The sequence below is a fragment of the Mustela lutreola genome, chromosome 11 (assembly GCF_030435805.1).
Source record: "Mustela lutreola isolate mMusLut2 chromosome 11, mMusLut2.pri, whole genome shotgun sequence".
Classification (NCBI taxonomy): Eukaryota; Metazoa; Chordata; class Mammalia; order Carnivora; family Mustelidae; genus Mustela; species Mustela lutreola.
In genome coordinates this window covers 102,073,719-102,088,686 of record NC_081300.1, presented here as the reverse complement: position 1 = coordinate 102,088,686, position 14,968 = coordinate 102,073,719, and the positions used below count along the sequence as shown (strand labels likewise).

Sequence of the window (14,968 nt, the reverse complement as noted above, 5' to 3'; positions counted from 1 at the left end):
TATACAACGGGATGGGAACCAAGCTACCCGCTGAAAGGGACCAGATGGGCAGGGGCCATGAGACAAAGTTGGGAGACCAGTGTGGGAGGAACTGCACTGAGTAAATGAAATTCACATTTTTGGATTTATTTTAAAAATTAATAGATTTGGGTGGTTTTTTTTTTTTTAGAGCAGTTTTAGGATTACAGAAAATGGAGCAGAAGGTACAGAGTTCCCCTATGCACCCCCCCAAAAGGTTCTCCTATAGTTAACATCTCCCATTGGCGTGGCATCTTTGTTGCAACGGATGGAACCGCATTAACACATTGTTACCAACGATCAGCTCTGCTCTGCTGTGCGCAGTCTGTGGGTCTGGACAAAGGGAGGACTCTGCCAGGATGGCGGAGGAGCTCTGCTGCCCTACACATGTCCCACGCACGTACCAACTCCGTGTTTACAAAGCCCCACGAGGAAGGAGGTGTTACTGAACCCATTTCACCAAAGAGGAACCTGGCACAAGGAGGTGTGAACCAGGTCACCCCAGGGACAGGCGGCCCCAGGAGCAGAGCAGCATCGAGTCTGTGTCGCCGGCTGCTGCGGGGGACAGCCTCTGCCCTGCCTGCCTGGAGTCACAGCGGGGGTCCCCTCCCTCCAGCACAGTGTCCCCCCACCCCCAGGCACCCGTCCTGCAGCACCCCTCCAGGAAGCAGCCCAGCCCTTCCTGATAGAGAGAAGGTGTCACAGCTTGATCTCTCTCCTTAGAGGCGGGCCACAGAAATATTTCGGGTGCAATCTTATTGTTCTCTTCTGCGGCTCCAGCCGGCCTCCTCCTCCTCGGAGGCAGGGCAGGCTTTGCTGAGTAAACATTGTCCCTGACAGTTGCATCAACAGCGCTTCGTCTGTAATTATTACTCTTAGTCCAGGTGTAATTACCCATAATTTGAGGGGGGAGGAATCCTATATTTGCCTTGCAATTTGCAGAAGCATCCTAAACTGATGCACCAGCTCTTACCGCAGGGAGCCTCCGCGGGGAGCGTGGGGGAGCGAGCGCAGAACGTGGGGTGCGTGGGGGGGGCTGCGTGGGGGGGGCAGCGTTTCCCGGCTGGATCCTGCGGGGCGCTCTCAGGGGGTGTCTGCGGTCTAGACTTGGGGGTTCTGCTGGAGCCGTCCCCAGGGTGATCTGGCCTAATGTCCTGCCCTCCCTGTCACAGCGGCTGCCTCCACCCACATGTTGTGCGACAGGACGTCTGTCTGAGGGGACTGTCCCACTTGTGGTAAGAGCAGCTTTCTGTGCAGTTGGACAGCACAAGCCAGCTCGGGGAGGCCACCTCTCATAGGAGGACTTGCTCCTGGCCTCTGATTGTGAAGGGAGTAAGCTTGTGGGCTCCCCAGGCCTGGCGGGGGGGGTGGGGTGGGGGTGGGTGGTAGGGGAGGTGGCCTTCAGGCAGCGTGTGCTCAAGGCGCCTCGTTGGGAGGATGTGGCCGCATGTGTGTGGAACCTAGGCCCTCCAGGATGGAGGCCTGGGTGAGGGGACGAGTGGGGGCTGTTCTCGAAGAACAGTCACCTCTGGGCCCATTTATCAGACATGGAAGCTTTTTAGCAATTCGCACAGACAACCGGCTTTAAGAGCCTAGAATGAGAAGATGCGCAGAGAGCAGGGAAGGGGAGGCATCCCGTGCAAGAGGCAGGCTCCGGGCACAGCTGGGGACCCTGCCTTGGCCCTGTCACCGGGCCTGGCACACTGGGGGGCTGGAGGGCATCTCCTAGTGGCCCTCTTGAAGGACAGGCTGGGACCACGGGCTGGGCACGGGTGTCAGGGGGCCGTGCAGGGTCCGCGTGCAGCGACACTACCTCTGCCCTCCGCCCGCTTCTGGAGCTGGGTCTGCCCTGGGAACGGACCTCTCTGTCCGCTGCGCTTTTGGGGGGCGGGAAAAGCCTCGGGCACCATGAACCCTGTTTCTACCCTGAGAGCAGCTCAGCTCATACTGGGTCCGGCCCAAAAGGGCTCACCTCACCCTGACACGTCTGACAGCCCGAGCTTCAGGCTCCGCTTTCTCCAGGTTGGAGCCGTGCTGTCGGGGGGCTTCTCTCCGCCGCTCTGAGCCGGGCCCTCTCCTGGGCTGGCTCCCTCCGCAGGCCTGGAAGCCTCCAAGCGTCTCTCTCCATAGAGGCTACGGAGACAATGATCACACCTGAGCTCGCCTGGCCAGGTCACATCCCCTGTCCTGGTCGTCACTCCACCCTGGGAGCAGAGAAGGGGACGCTGAGGACCTCACAGAGGAAAGCTGTCTGCGGTCACGACAGGGACACTCCCTGGGTTCTTACCGGCAAGAGGAGCACAAGGGGCGAGGCCAGGGGCGTGAGGGAGGGGTCGCCGGAAACAAGAGAAGATGAGAGACGGTCACTGCTGTCACCTGGGTCTGGAAGCTGCAGCCAGCCTCCACTCGCTGGACACCAGGGTCAGGGGGGAGCCTGTCCTGCCTCTCTGTTCTACTCCTTCCGGAGTTCTACTCCTTCCGATGCCCCCTGATGACAGTGTCCCTGGGGCAGCCCCAGGGCTCCCTCCGCCTTCATCCCTCTGCCAGCCAAGGACCAGCAGAGGTCAGGAGCGGCAAGGAGATGGTGATTCTCCTTCCCCGCCGCCCTGGCCGCCCTGGCCACCGCCGGGGCTCCCTGGCTGAGCCAGGCCCGAGAGCGTATTCATTAAGACCAGGCAAGCCTCCTGGCCGCTTAATTATGGGCTTCATTAAAAGGGAAGATCAATAGCCAGGATAATAAAAGACCACAGATAATGGAAACAATTAAACCGCTTTGTCCTAGGTGACACGAGAGATGTCCTGTCTGATGAATCCTTCCTTGAAGCCGAGCTTCCTGGCTCCTCCATATGGGCAACTTGGGTTGAATTAAAAATGACTGTGTACCTGGTATAGTGTCAAGACCCCCGACAGAAACTTCGCTCAGCTCTGACGGTGGCTCCGACCTGAGGGCGAATCCCTTGCTTTGGGACCACTCCTCGCGGAGGGACCCACAGAGAGCCAGTCCGCTTCGCCGGCGTCTGAGTGGGCTGTCTGCCTGCATACCCCTCCTTCATTCACTCAACAAACACCGGTCTCTGGAGATGTGGAGGTGGGCGGGGTGTACAGTTGGGGTTTTGGGGACCTTCCAGTCCAGCAGGAAGGAAAGACACTCATGAAGTGGTCACAGGGTCACATTTCTGCAGACTTTGTAAGCATCGCAGACCTAGGGAGACGGACTCTGAGGGGACTCTTTACTGGCTCATCCGTGTCCGGCTGGGACATTTCTCAGGTCAGCTGTGGCCTGAGCGAGATCTCTCATGGGGAGAGGTCTGCCCCACAACATCCAGCTTCCTTTCTTGGCTGTGTTTTCTCCCTCTGCACCTGTGTGGTCCTAAGGATGGCTTCCCACCTGGGAAGGGAGGACATCGGACTGGCCATCTGGAATCAACCTCATCACAGCTGATTGGCCAGGATGTGTCACATGGTTACACCCTGCTGCAAGGCAGTCTGGGGAATGTAGTCTTCATCTGGCAGCCATGGACCCTTGGGTTCTGTTGCCAGGTGGGGGACTGAGAGGGCCAGTCTAGAGCAGTACAGCCACAGAGACCAAGCCTTACGGAGTGTGGGTCTGGAAGCTTGGCATGGAGGAAGCCAGGGAGGCAAGAAAGTCAAGGCGTGGGTTGGAGAGAGGGGCTTGGCGAGACCCAAACAGAGGCTCACCTGCCATTCCACAAAGTCAGATTTCGTGGGTTAATATTACAGCTTCTAAGAACCGCATTCTAACTGGGTTACCACCACTTACCACCAAGAGCCTGGACAGACGTGGGCCGAGGGGGTCAGCATGGTGCTGAGACGCCACGGACCCCTCTCATGACTCCCAGGGACTCGCCCTCGGTCGCCCCTCCCCCAGCCCCAAATCTCAGAGCAGCCCAGACGGATCCGTGTGGGCTTCCTGCTGGCCGGGGCCTGCTGACCTCGAATGAATGTGATGTTGTCCCCTCCCGACGGCGCTCGCATGGGACCCTCCTCCGCACCACCCAGGCCCCTGGAAAGCTCGCCTGCTGGCAGCTGTCTCCGCCTTTCAGAACAATTTCTGTTCTTCCAGAATCCCCAGGGTCTCTCCTCTAGGAGGAAAGCACTTGGCAAGGCGCCTCTTTCCTTCTTTCCTTCTTTTTTTGGTTTGTGTTTTTTAAAAGACTGAAGGCAAGCTGTCATGTGTCACAGCAACATATGAAAGGAAGCACATATTTTCCACACACAGTTGCTCCCCATCTCAGGCCCCAGGAATGCAAAGTTTTAGAAAGTAAACAGCAACGGATCGGAGTCAGAACGTTCCAGATGGCTGGGCTGCACCGGCTCCCTCGGAAGCTGGAAACTGCCGTGCCGAACAGAGGCTGCGTGAAGGGCCGGAAACACAAGTCGCCGGCATTTCTGTCTCCTTGTGGGCATGACGTAGTGGTGCGGGCTGCTGCTTGTGCCAGGTGTCCTCACCCCTGCTTGAAGGGGTGAAGGTATGAGGGGGCCACGCAGGTCTCCGAGCGTTGGGCAGTGCTGGCTCTGGGTGGCCCAGAGGGGAGGGCGGGGGCTCCATCTGCGTTTGGGTAAGAGGAGAGACCAGATCACAGTATGCAACTCTATTTTCACATAGTGACTGTGCGTCAGAGACCCCGAAAACAGCCACCATTTCCAAAGCTACGTTTCTATGCAATGGAGGAAATTCGCGTGAGCCTGACAGTGCGTCCGCTGTCCGCGGCGGGTGAGTTGCTGCGATATTTCTGATTGGGAGTAGGTTCGGGACGCATTGGGGAGGAAGAGGGGCTCCCGGGCAGGATCTTGAGGCCAAACTTCAGGGACTCCTTTGGGGCAGGCCTGGCCCCATGCGCCCTTGGGGGGGGGTCTGTTCCCCAGCACAGGTCTGTGTCACGTAGGGTCACACTTAATGAGATCAATCTGAAATCTGATCACAGCAGAGAAGGAAAAATGCTGTCTGTGGAACTAGCCTGTAGCGTTCATGGTCCGTTGGCCTCGAGTGTTGGAAAAGCCACAAACCGGCAGGCAGAGGGGGGCTGTGCTGGAAGCGTCCGGGACTGGAGGGTCCTCCAGCCCCGGGGTCTGGTGTCTCAGCACTTCACTCCCTTCTGCAGCAGCCCTCCCACGGACATGCTCCCAGCACCTGTCACTGGCCCGCCTTGCTCTCATCCCCCATCCCCTATACAGAACGGAAATCTCAGGGCAGATGCAGGCCACATGGGGTTGGCTGGTGGGGATGATTGTGGACGTGGAGGCCACCGGTGTTTCCCGAAAGCGTAGGGGCCCAGAGGAGGAGGGTCGTGTTCTGTGTCCACACCCCACATGCCATTCCTGCACAGTCCCTCCCACTGCGTCTGTGCCCCCTGGTCTCTGGGAACCAGCAGTAGCGTCCCCATGACTGTCCAGGGACTGGCCTTTAGCTGCTCCTCTGTGCTTCCCTGCCCCGTGACCCTGCACGGAGGGGTCAGGGCGCCTCAACTGGGACAGTGGGAGCACGTGTCCCCCTGGATGTGCGACCCCTCCAGACACAAGGAGAACCCTGAGGACGCCCCCCCCTGGATGTGGCCAGGCGCCCCCTTGGCCCCTGTGGACAGGAGCTTCGCTGAGTCGGATCCAGCCTGGAGGGCTACAGTGGGACAGACACTCGCTCCCTGGGCTGCTTTGGAGCCCTGATCAAGCCGTGCCTGGACCCAGCCTGCCCCCCATTCCCAGTTACAGGAGCTAACAAACCCTGTTTATTCTGCTCAAGCCCCTTCATGCTGGGTTTTCTATTACTTGCCACAGATAAAGTCCTGACCAACCAGCAGATATGGACTTGGGGCATTATATTAACAGATGCAAAAGAGGCCCACTGTGCAGAGAGCCACAACTATGAAATCTCCGGGGCTTAATACAGAAAGTGTTCACTTTCAACATTAAAATCTCGTGCTGCTGTCCAGTGTAGGTCATCAGGGGCCGGTTGGTTGACAGGAGCAGGGTCGACGCAGGCCCGTCTGAGTCCCGTGGCTCTGTTTCTCTTCTCAGCCCCGAGAGCCTCTCCACTCAGCAGGGGCTGGGGACGGAGCTGGGACAGAGCAGGGATCAGGTCTGGTCCTGGAAGGGAAACCCATCATTTTTGGTCAGAACTCGGTCACATGGCGACACCCTGCCGCTGGGGAGTCTGGGAAACGTTGTCCAGCTGTGCATCGAGGTGGAAGAGAGGGGAAGGTGGGCTCTGCCCAGCGCTGCAGCTCACCTGCACACATCGTGGGTTCGCTTCTTACCAGAGGCTGGGCTGCCGCTCAGAGCTGGACCACAAGCCCTGGCCCCTTCTCCACCCTGGACGGGAGCTGGCTGGGCCCCAAGCTCGTCTCCACACAGCCCTGGTCATGCAGCATTGCATACCTGGGGGCTTATCGGTTTGATAGGAGCAGGCAGCAGGTTCTGGGAACATCCGGGCAGGCTTTTAAGGAGACACTTAAGACGTGGCAGAGGGGAGCCGTCCCACCGTTGAGCTGCTAGGTCCCCTATTTCCAAGTGCGGTGTTGGAGCAGCGCGTGGGCGCCGTCTGGGACCTTCGCGGCTGTCTGGAGAGGGGAGGTGAGCTTAGAAACTGAGCCTCAGGATCGCCATCTAATCGCCGCCTGTCAGCAGGGCCACGGACCCGAGGAAGACCGTCTCTCTCCGGGGAAGCCAGGTTTCATGCCGTTTGCCGCAGTCCCTCCTCCTCGTGGGGGGAGCCGGTGAGGAAGGAGAATGAGGGCTCGGAGCCCCAAACCTGCTTTAGACTCACATTCTTCTCCCGTTTATTTGTTTTTTTTTTTCCTCTTCCTGCCTCACCGCCTTCTTCCCTCCTGCCCTGGGGGTGGGGTGGGGAGGGCGAGGCCAGGAAGGAAGCGTTTGGATCCCCGGCATGGGAAATGCTGCGCCCCGAGTACTGGCAGGGAGAGAGGAGGTTTGCCTCCACCCACTTGACAAGCGGTTTGGGAAGGAACGTGCGGCACTTGTTCAGTCAATGCCCCTCGTCCCCTCCAGCGCCTCTCTTGCCGGGAGACTGAGCGTAGTGCCGGGGCCCTGGGGAGAAGCACGGACCATGAGGAAGGGGAGGGCGCGGTCGTGCGGGGGTCCCTGTGGGGTCTGTGGAAGGACGCGGGCCCGCGGTTCTTGGCTTGGGGACTCAGACATGGCAGGCAGCTCAGGGTCTGCGGGTTCTGGGTCACCGTGTGGCAAGAGAAGCCACGCACAGAGGCAGAACATCCGGGCTCTTTCCCCTCCTGTTTCTAATTATTTGCAGGGTCTGCAATTGGGTCGGTCTTCGGGAATCAGTTCTATCTACGAAATCACTGCCCTCTCTGCCTTGTTCGCCACGGGGGGGATCTAAGACCTGAAAGAGATCCGCGTGGGGGCCCTAATCCTACGCACATGTGTGTCAGCGCACTCATTGTGGCCAGTGTGTGTGGACTGTGCGAAGCAGGACAAGTTCTCTCTCCCTCTCTCAAATTTTCACTCTTAGATTTTCAGGCCCCTGTTGCAGATGTGAAAATCTGATGCTTGTCCAAGATCACCCAGCTAGGGAGTGAGGACCTGGGAGCAGCACTTCTGAAGCAACAGGAAAAGCCAAAGCCATCTGGAGAGGGTATCGTGGTCACTTGAGCGGAGGGAAGAGAGGTCAGGCTCCCCGGCAGAGGGGCAGGAGGTGGAAGGGAGCACAGATGCCTCGTCAAACCCATGCCCTCGGGAGTCGGCGGGAGCCTGGGGGACTCGCTCATCCACGGCTGTGGGGGCCTTTGCATGACTCCGGGGGCAGAGGGACCGGGATGGTTCTTTGGGCACTCCTGTCGTGCCTGCCTCTAGGGCTGTGTCAGGAGGTCTGGCCTTAACTCTCAAGGAACAGGTACCCTTTGCAGTCTGTCCCCAGAGGGCATGGTTGTGCCAGGATGGGTGAACTGGACACGGGGGTCGGGAGATCATGCTCGTCCTGGTGCCCGGGAACCCCAAGCAGAGGACCCGGCATAGAGCTGGGCGGACGGCAGAACCGCACCCTGAGCGCCCACTGCCCGCGGGCGCCGAGGAGGCCTCTGGAGGACAGTGTTTCCTCACGGACGTAGGTGCGCTTTACCTAACGTTTCTTGGAGAAGGAAATTGAAGCTGAGAGGATCTAGTGACCTGTGAGCCCTGCAGAGGCCAGGCAGAGCTGGGACATTTCCAGAAACATCTTCCGGGAAAGGAAATGAATCTGAATGCACCAAGACTGCTCTGGTTACAAGTGACAGAAACCCGGATGAGAGCGGCAGACAGCAGGTTCATTGGTCTTGAAGCTGGGTGCAGGCACAGCTGGGCTCAGGGTCCACGTGCTTCGTAGGGCCCCTCTCTCTGCTGAGTTCTTCATTCTCCGCTGGGCCTCGGCGGCCAGGGAAGGTGAACCCCGTGGGCTTCCTACCCATGTCCCACAGGGGTGTAAGCGTCGTGGGGAAAAACACCATTTGCCAGTCTTCCACAAAACAAAATTCAAAGAACTGAGTTTCGTGGTTGTGTGCTGGGCGATGCATCCGGCCCCAAACCAGTCCTTGGACGGGAGGCATGGGAACGTGCTAACTGGCCAGATGCGTCACGGGCTATTTCTGAATCTGGGAGTGGGGGCTCCCCCACATCAATCAATAGATTAGAATAGGCGACTCCTCAAGGAAGCTTGGAGAACAGTTGTGTGAGGAGGAGACACGGATGCGGGCCCAGCCACGTGACACACAGCTGTCACAGAAACAAACGGTTCGCACGGCTAGCTGTGAGCCTGGGTCATACCACGTGAGCCCTACTCTCCAGCGCATCTTCTTCAGCTCCGTGCAAGGTGGACGTTCTTTTTTTTTTTTTTTAAAGATTTTATTTATTTATTTGACAGACAGATCACAGGTAGGCAGAGAAGCATGTTTAGAGAGAGGAGGAAGCAGGCTCCCCGCTGAGCAGAGAGCCTGATGTGGGGCTCGATCCCAGAACCGTGGGATCATGACCTGAGCCGAAGGCAGAGGCTTTAACCCACTGAGCCACCCAGGCGCCCCCAAGGTGGACGTTCTTAACGTAGGCTCCAGCCTCACCGCCACCCACGCCTGCGTTTAGCAGCTCTGGCCCAGCTGCATGCACTTGTACCTGTAGCGGGTAGCGGTCGTTAAAGAAATGAATTAAGTTAAGTGAATTGAATTAAAGAATTGAATTGAGTTAACTGAATTGAGTTAAAGAAATGAATCCGAAGAAAGAGAGAGAAAATCTCTATGTGTGTATTTTACATACGTGTTGGGTGAACTGACGGAGGTGGTGATGATGATGGTGGTGTTGGTGATGGTGATGGTGGTGTTGGTGGTGATGGTGGTGATGGTGATGGTGGTTGTGATGGTGATGGTGGTGGTGATGGTGGTGGTGGTCGTGGTGATGGTGGTGATGGTGGTGATGCTGCTGATGGTGGTGGTGATGGTGATGTGATGGTGGTGATGGTGGTTGCACTTTGTTCCTGGCACAGAATACTTGAAGGGGAGTCAGGGGTCTAAAAACGTGATTCTAAATTTAAACACACAGAGGCCAGGGAGGTAAAATAAATACCTGACGTGGGCCAGACAGCGAATGTGGCAGACCGCGTTGTGCACGTCCTTCCGAAGGGAGCCATACTTGCCCAGGACCCTCCCCCTCCCGTGAGGAAACAGGAGCAGTCTAGGGCCCTATTTCTCCATACTGCTAGAGACATCACAAATCCTTTCGGATGTGAAATAATCTGGGGCACCTGGGTGGCTCTGTGGGTTGCGCATCCAACTCTTGGTCTCAGGGTGGTAAGCTTGGGCCCCACATAGAGCTCTGTGCGGGAAAGGGATCCTCCTTAAAAAAAAAAAAAAATCTGACTTTCAAAACAAACAAATAACTCAGATTTTGGAAGAGAGTGTTGGTGGGCTAAAGAAAACAGATCTGCTGGAAATACCTCAAGCTCCCTTGAAGCGAAGTTGCAGTGGAGAAGGGACAGAACAAAATCCGAGGGGCCTGGGGAGCAAGATGCATGGCCTCTGCCCCCGTCCAGGAAGGTCGGTCAAGGTCCCCACCAGGCCTCTGCCTCTCTCCCAGTCTGTCTGTCTTCCATCTCCAAGGCCCGAGTTTCCGGGGCTCAAGGGTCCGAGGGCACCTGGCTTTTCCTGTCTGGGGGGGGCGGGCAGCTCAGAGAACGGCTGTGCAAAGTGTCTGATATTCAGAGGAAAATGGGGTTTGTTTGGGAAAGCTCAGCTCCACGGGACCCTGTGATTGCAGCTGTGGAGACATTCACACTTACGGAGAATGAACGGAAGACTTTAAGGAGAAACCTTGGAAATTCCACCGCGAGGTGTTCTGAGAGCCCCCGGGCCCTTGAAAGGTTAATGAGGAGGCCAAGCCCCGGAAAGGCAGGAGCTCTTCCCCCGTGGGCCTGGCCGGGAGTGATGCCACCTCCCCTGGCCTTGGCCACCAGGTGACCGGAGGGACAGGGGCGGGAGGTAGAGCTCAGAGGCGCTGGGGTTTATCTGGGAGCTGTGAGGCTGGTCCTCGAACCGACTGGAGACCGTGATGGCCAGCAGGCCCTGAGCTCCTCCGCTGGGCCCTACTATTCTTCTTTAGGGGGGTTTACTCCCGAAACCCCCCAGCAGCCTCCGCCAGAACAGCGGTGATGTTCCTCAGAGAAGAAGGGGGCCCCGGAGAGCTTACGTGATCTGCCCGACGCTCTCGTAGGTGGCTGTTACGGGTCCCGTTGAATCGTATGCTGACATCCCAACCCCCCACGACCTCAGAATGTGACCCCACTGTGAGTCCTTGCTGATGTAATCAGTCAAGTTAAAATGGGAGTGGGCCCCAATTCACAGGACTGTGTCCTTCTGAAAAGGGGAGATTTGATCACAGACGCGCAGGTAGGGAGAAGGCTGCACAAAGACAGGGCGGAAATTGGGGTGGCCTCTCCTTTGCCTCTAAAGGCCAGGAAGCCCAGGGGATTGCCAGCCCCAGCAGCTGGAGAAGGAGGGTGCGGACTCTGCCCCCGACCTCAGGAGGAGCCCGGGCCTCCGACGTCCAGCGTTGAGCGCGCATCTGCGTGCCCGCCGTCTGTGCGCGGCGCTGGCGAGGGCAGCCAGGCAGACTGTGCCGTGGTGGCCCCAGCTGTTCCCACCCCCCAGAATGGGGCGTGGGGTCTCCAAGGCAGGCACCTCCAGACACAGCTGGGGGCTGGGCAGGAGGCACCCGATGGGGCTTCTCTCCCCTCCACACACACGACTGCCTTCTCTGCGTGCTGGAGGGCCCCCGACGGAGTGCTCACCCGCGAACACACGTGCAGGAGACACAGACAGTGAGGGGGTCTGGGCGGCTGGCGCCCACGGCTTCACATGGGGCTTTGTCGTTTGTGCGATGCTACCCATTCCTCTGCTCCTGGGGACTGAACCCGTCTTCCCGGTCTCTGTGCCTCTGTCTGTCTCTAGCCCTGTCTCTCTGTCTCTGTTTCGTTTGTGTCCCTCTCAGTCTCTTTCTCTCTGTCTCTGTCTCTGTGTGTGTCTCTTTTCAATGATGTATCACTGATGTGCAATGCTACACCCTCTTCTCTTCTGGGGTCATTGCTCCCCGGGGCGTGAGGTCTTGGAGGGGCCGGTCCACACTGTTTCCTGCTCTCCGCAGAGAAGCCGATCAGCCTCTTTCTTCTTAGGATCTGGCTCCTGGGCAGAGTACTTGGAGCCTGAAAAAGGTGATGTTTCTGCAACCGGCGAGACAGCCTGAAGCCACTGTCCTCCGACCCTGTTGTCTCCTCAACTCGTAGTGCAGATGCTCCTGGCCCTTGTCCAAGCTCGGTTCCATGAGCCCCCATCTATCTTGCTCAGGTCATCCCAGTCCCTACTCCCGTCCTTCTGGATCAGTCTGCCGCCTGCCACCAGGGAACCTCGTGTAGATTGGTGGCCCCGGGGAGGGAGGCATGGTTCCCGCACTCCAGGCCGTGGCCTGACATGTTGCGATTCCCCCTCGGATGCAGGACCCTGGCGGCTGGGGCAGGAGCCCCCTCGGTGCCAACAGCTGGGAGCCCTGTGGGCGTCTCCGCACCTCCCTCGCTGTCCGCGAGCACCCACAGAACACGCGTCTGCTACAGGGGGCCGAGGCCGCAGACGTGAGGGAGCCGCACTGACGACGGACCGCAGCTGACCGCAGCCGCGCCGGGAGCTCAGCCGAGGCCAGAACCGACCGGCCGCCGGTGAGCCCATGGAAATAATTCCTGGGGGCCTTGGGGTTCCGCCTGGCCCGGGAGATAGCCAGCAGATCCGTAATGCCACCGACCAGACGGGGAAACCGCCAGATCTCCACGCAGTCGGGGGACCGATCCATTCCAGCACGTGACACCGAGAATGACCCAGAGGGACCACCGAGTCAGACCGACCGGAGGCTGCCTCCGCCCTGGGGGGGTCACGACCTCCGCCCCGGGCCGTGAGCGCTGAGGACAGCCTGCTCCAGAAACCCGTGGGCCTCCGGGGAGACGGCGATTTCCACAGGCACCCGGCAAACCCCAGCGAGCAATTTCCTTTGGTAAAGTCGTTAAGAAAATTATATGTCGTGCTGAAATTATATAACTGTTAGCGCAGCTTGTTTAAAAATTATTCGGATTTAATTGATCAATTAGATTAAATTATACAGTCGTGAGGGCTGGCAAAGGCCCAGGCCAGAGCTCGCAGGATTTGAATAGCCCACGCTCCTGGCCCCTGAAGGCCTTGACGCCGGCACGGATTTATTTTTGAAAATGGGGTTGTTATAGGTTATTCCAGTTGGTCTGTTTAAAACAGCGTGCAGGTGGCGTCCCTACACCCCAAGGCCTCACCGCCGCCGGGGGGTGCACTGAGCAGGCGCGTGGTGTGTGCCAGTGGCGAAGGCTCTCCTGGGCCCCGGCCCCCGTTGGCCCCCGATTCCCCACCTCCTTGGGACCCCCAGTCTGCAGACAAGCCTAGAGACGCGGAGCGGCTCGGGGCAGCCCAAAGCCTCCGTCTTCCGGCTTTATTTACCGCCGGGAGCCTGTTTGCGGTCGGCCTGGAGGCGCCCGGCCTGGAGGCTTTGTGCAAGAGGCACTGTGGCGCCAGTCCCCTTCGGCAGAGCCTGGGACACAGGACCTGCGTTGACAGGTCCTGGAACGGTCGCCTGAGGCATTCCTGGCACCCCGGGAGTGTGCACGTGTACGTGCAGGTGTGCGGGCTGTGGGGCGGGGACCAGGTGGGGCCGCTTTGGCCAAAACACATCCCATCAGGTGAGGGGCGGGAAGAGCTGCAGAAATGTCTTCTTTGCCAGCACAGAAGAGCAGTGAGTTCCCCGAGAAATGAATTCGTGGAGTTGGGACAGTGTAGGAGGCCAGGTGTCTCCCGGAGCTCGGAGCCTGGCCGCTGTCCCCACCGCCCTTCCCAGCATGCCCTTCTCTGCCAGCCCAGCCCCATCTGAGGTCTTATTAGAGGCAGCTGAGCTCGCCTCGCCTCTCCGGAGCGCACCCGGCCAGCGCCAGCCCCTGCTTTCCGGATCTGCGTGTGCAGACACCCCGGAACTCCAGCCAGGAAGGAGCAACTTCCCAGAGGTAAGCATCCACCCTCGAAGTCCGCAGCGGCTGCGGGGACCTTGCTGGGGTCCGGTCTCTGCCGCCTGCACTCGGCGCTGGGCAGTGCGCGGCCTCGTGCACGGGCTCCTCCGTGGAAGACGTGCGCGGCCCCCCTGTCCTCTGGGCCCTGGGAACCAGAGGCGAGCATTTGTTTCGCTTCCCCCAAGTGTAGGTGCCGTCCCCGCCCGGGAGCCGTGTCGGAACCGAGGCAGGGCACCAGCGCCGAAACCCAGGAGCCCCACGGCGCCTGCTTTTGGATGATGAGGACCGTCACGGGCTGGACGTGGGGGGCCTCGGTCCGAGCGTGTACGCTCTGGGGGGCGATGACATCAGGGCTGGGACCTGCACAGTGGGAGCGAGTTGTGTAAGAACCCGGCAGCGGTCCCTCAGGTCAGAGACACCCCAGCAGGCAGGGGTGCAGATGGGGGCGCCCACTGGGTTTTTTTTTTCCAGACATTCAGGTGTAAACGCTTCCCGAGTCAGGCAGAGATGGGCGGTGGAAGCTCAGTCCCGAGGAGCCCAGGGGCTGCACCTTTCCTTTCCTCCGTCCGCACACCCCTGGGGCCCATGGTGGGTTCTGGGATGCACCACGGAGCAGGCGTGGAGCCCCGCGCCCTGCACAGGGTCTCCCCACCCCGGTTCCCGGAGCTGCCCTTCCCGGGAGACACTCCACAAGGTCTGATTTACGAGGGATGTGTAAATGTGGTTTGGGAACAGCTTGCTCCTTCGTACTAAATAAAATGGGAAGGTGGTGGTGGGGCGCCTTGCCTGCAGGTACACTTGTGTATACCGATGGCTGTCATAAATCTGTCCGCACGGTGGCCTTGCTTCGTGGCCTGTCTATGGGGAGTTCGACGAGAAAGCGGGGTGGGGGAGAGGAATGTCCGTTGTAGGGGTGGGGGTTGCCTGCATCCGAGCCCCACTCCTGCTGCTCACTGCTCCCCAGCCTCCCCGACAGTGCTGGGCTTTCCTGCTGCCAGCTTGGAAAGAGTCCTTGGGAAGTTAACGTCCTTTTGTGACATCCACGGGGACCACAGCTTAGAACAAAAAGGCACTTGCTGGGAGCAGGGCCAGTGGGGTTTTGGGCCATTAAGGGAGATTATGTTAGCAAGCAGCAGAGACCCAGCCCACACAAGCTTAACCCAAACAGGAAGCATGTTGATTTCTGTAGTGGAGTTTGTGTGATGGATGCAGCCTCAGGCATAGCTGGATCCAGGGGCTTATGTGATGTCCTCACAGTCTGCCATTGTGTGTGTGTTGGGGGGTGGTAATTTCTTTATCCTTAGTAGCGATACTCTGTAAAGTCACTGCAAGTACTTATTTAGTGGATACTAAATTGTTGCTCCTAGGGGGAAAGCA

The 14,968-nt window shown here is 58.9% G+C and overlaps 1 long non-coding RNA gene across 1 annotated transcript; it reads left to right on the top strand.

Annotated features, from left to right (window-relative positions):
* Nucleotides 1-4,283: 4,283 nt before the first annotated feature.
* LOC131811700 (uncharacterized) lies at nucleotides 4,284-9,291 on the top strand. The gene is made up of 3 exons (XR_009346077.1): nucleotides 4,284-4,508; nucleotides 4,646-4,753; nucleotides 7,528-9,291. It is a non-coding gene; the product is annotated as an uncharacterized LOC131811700 (long non-coding RNA).
* Nucleotides 9,292-14,968: the final 5,677 nt, after the last annotated feature.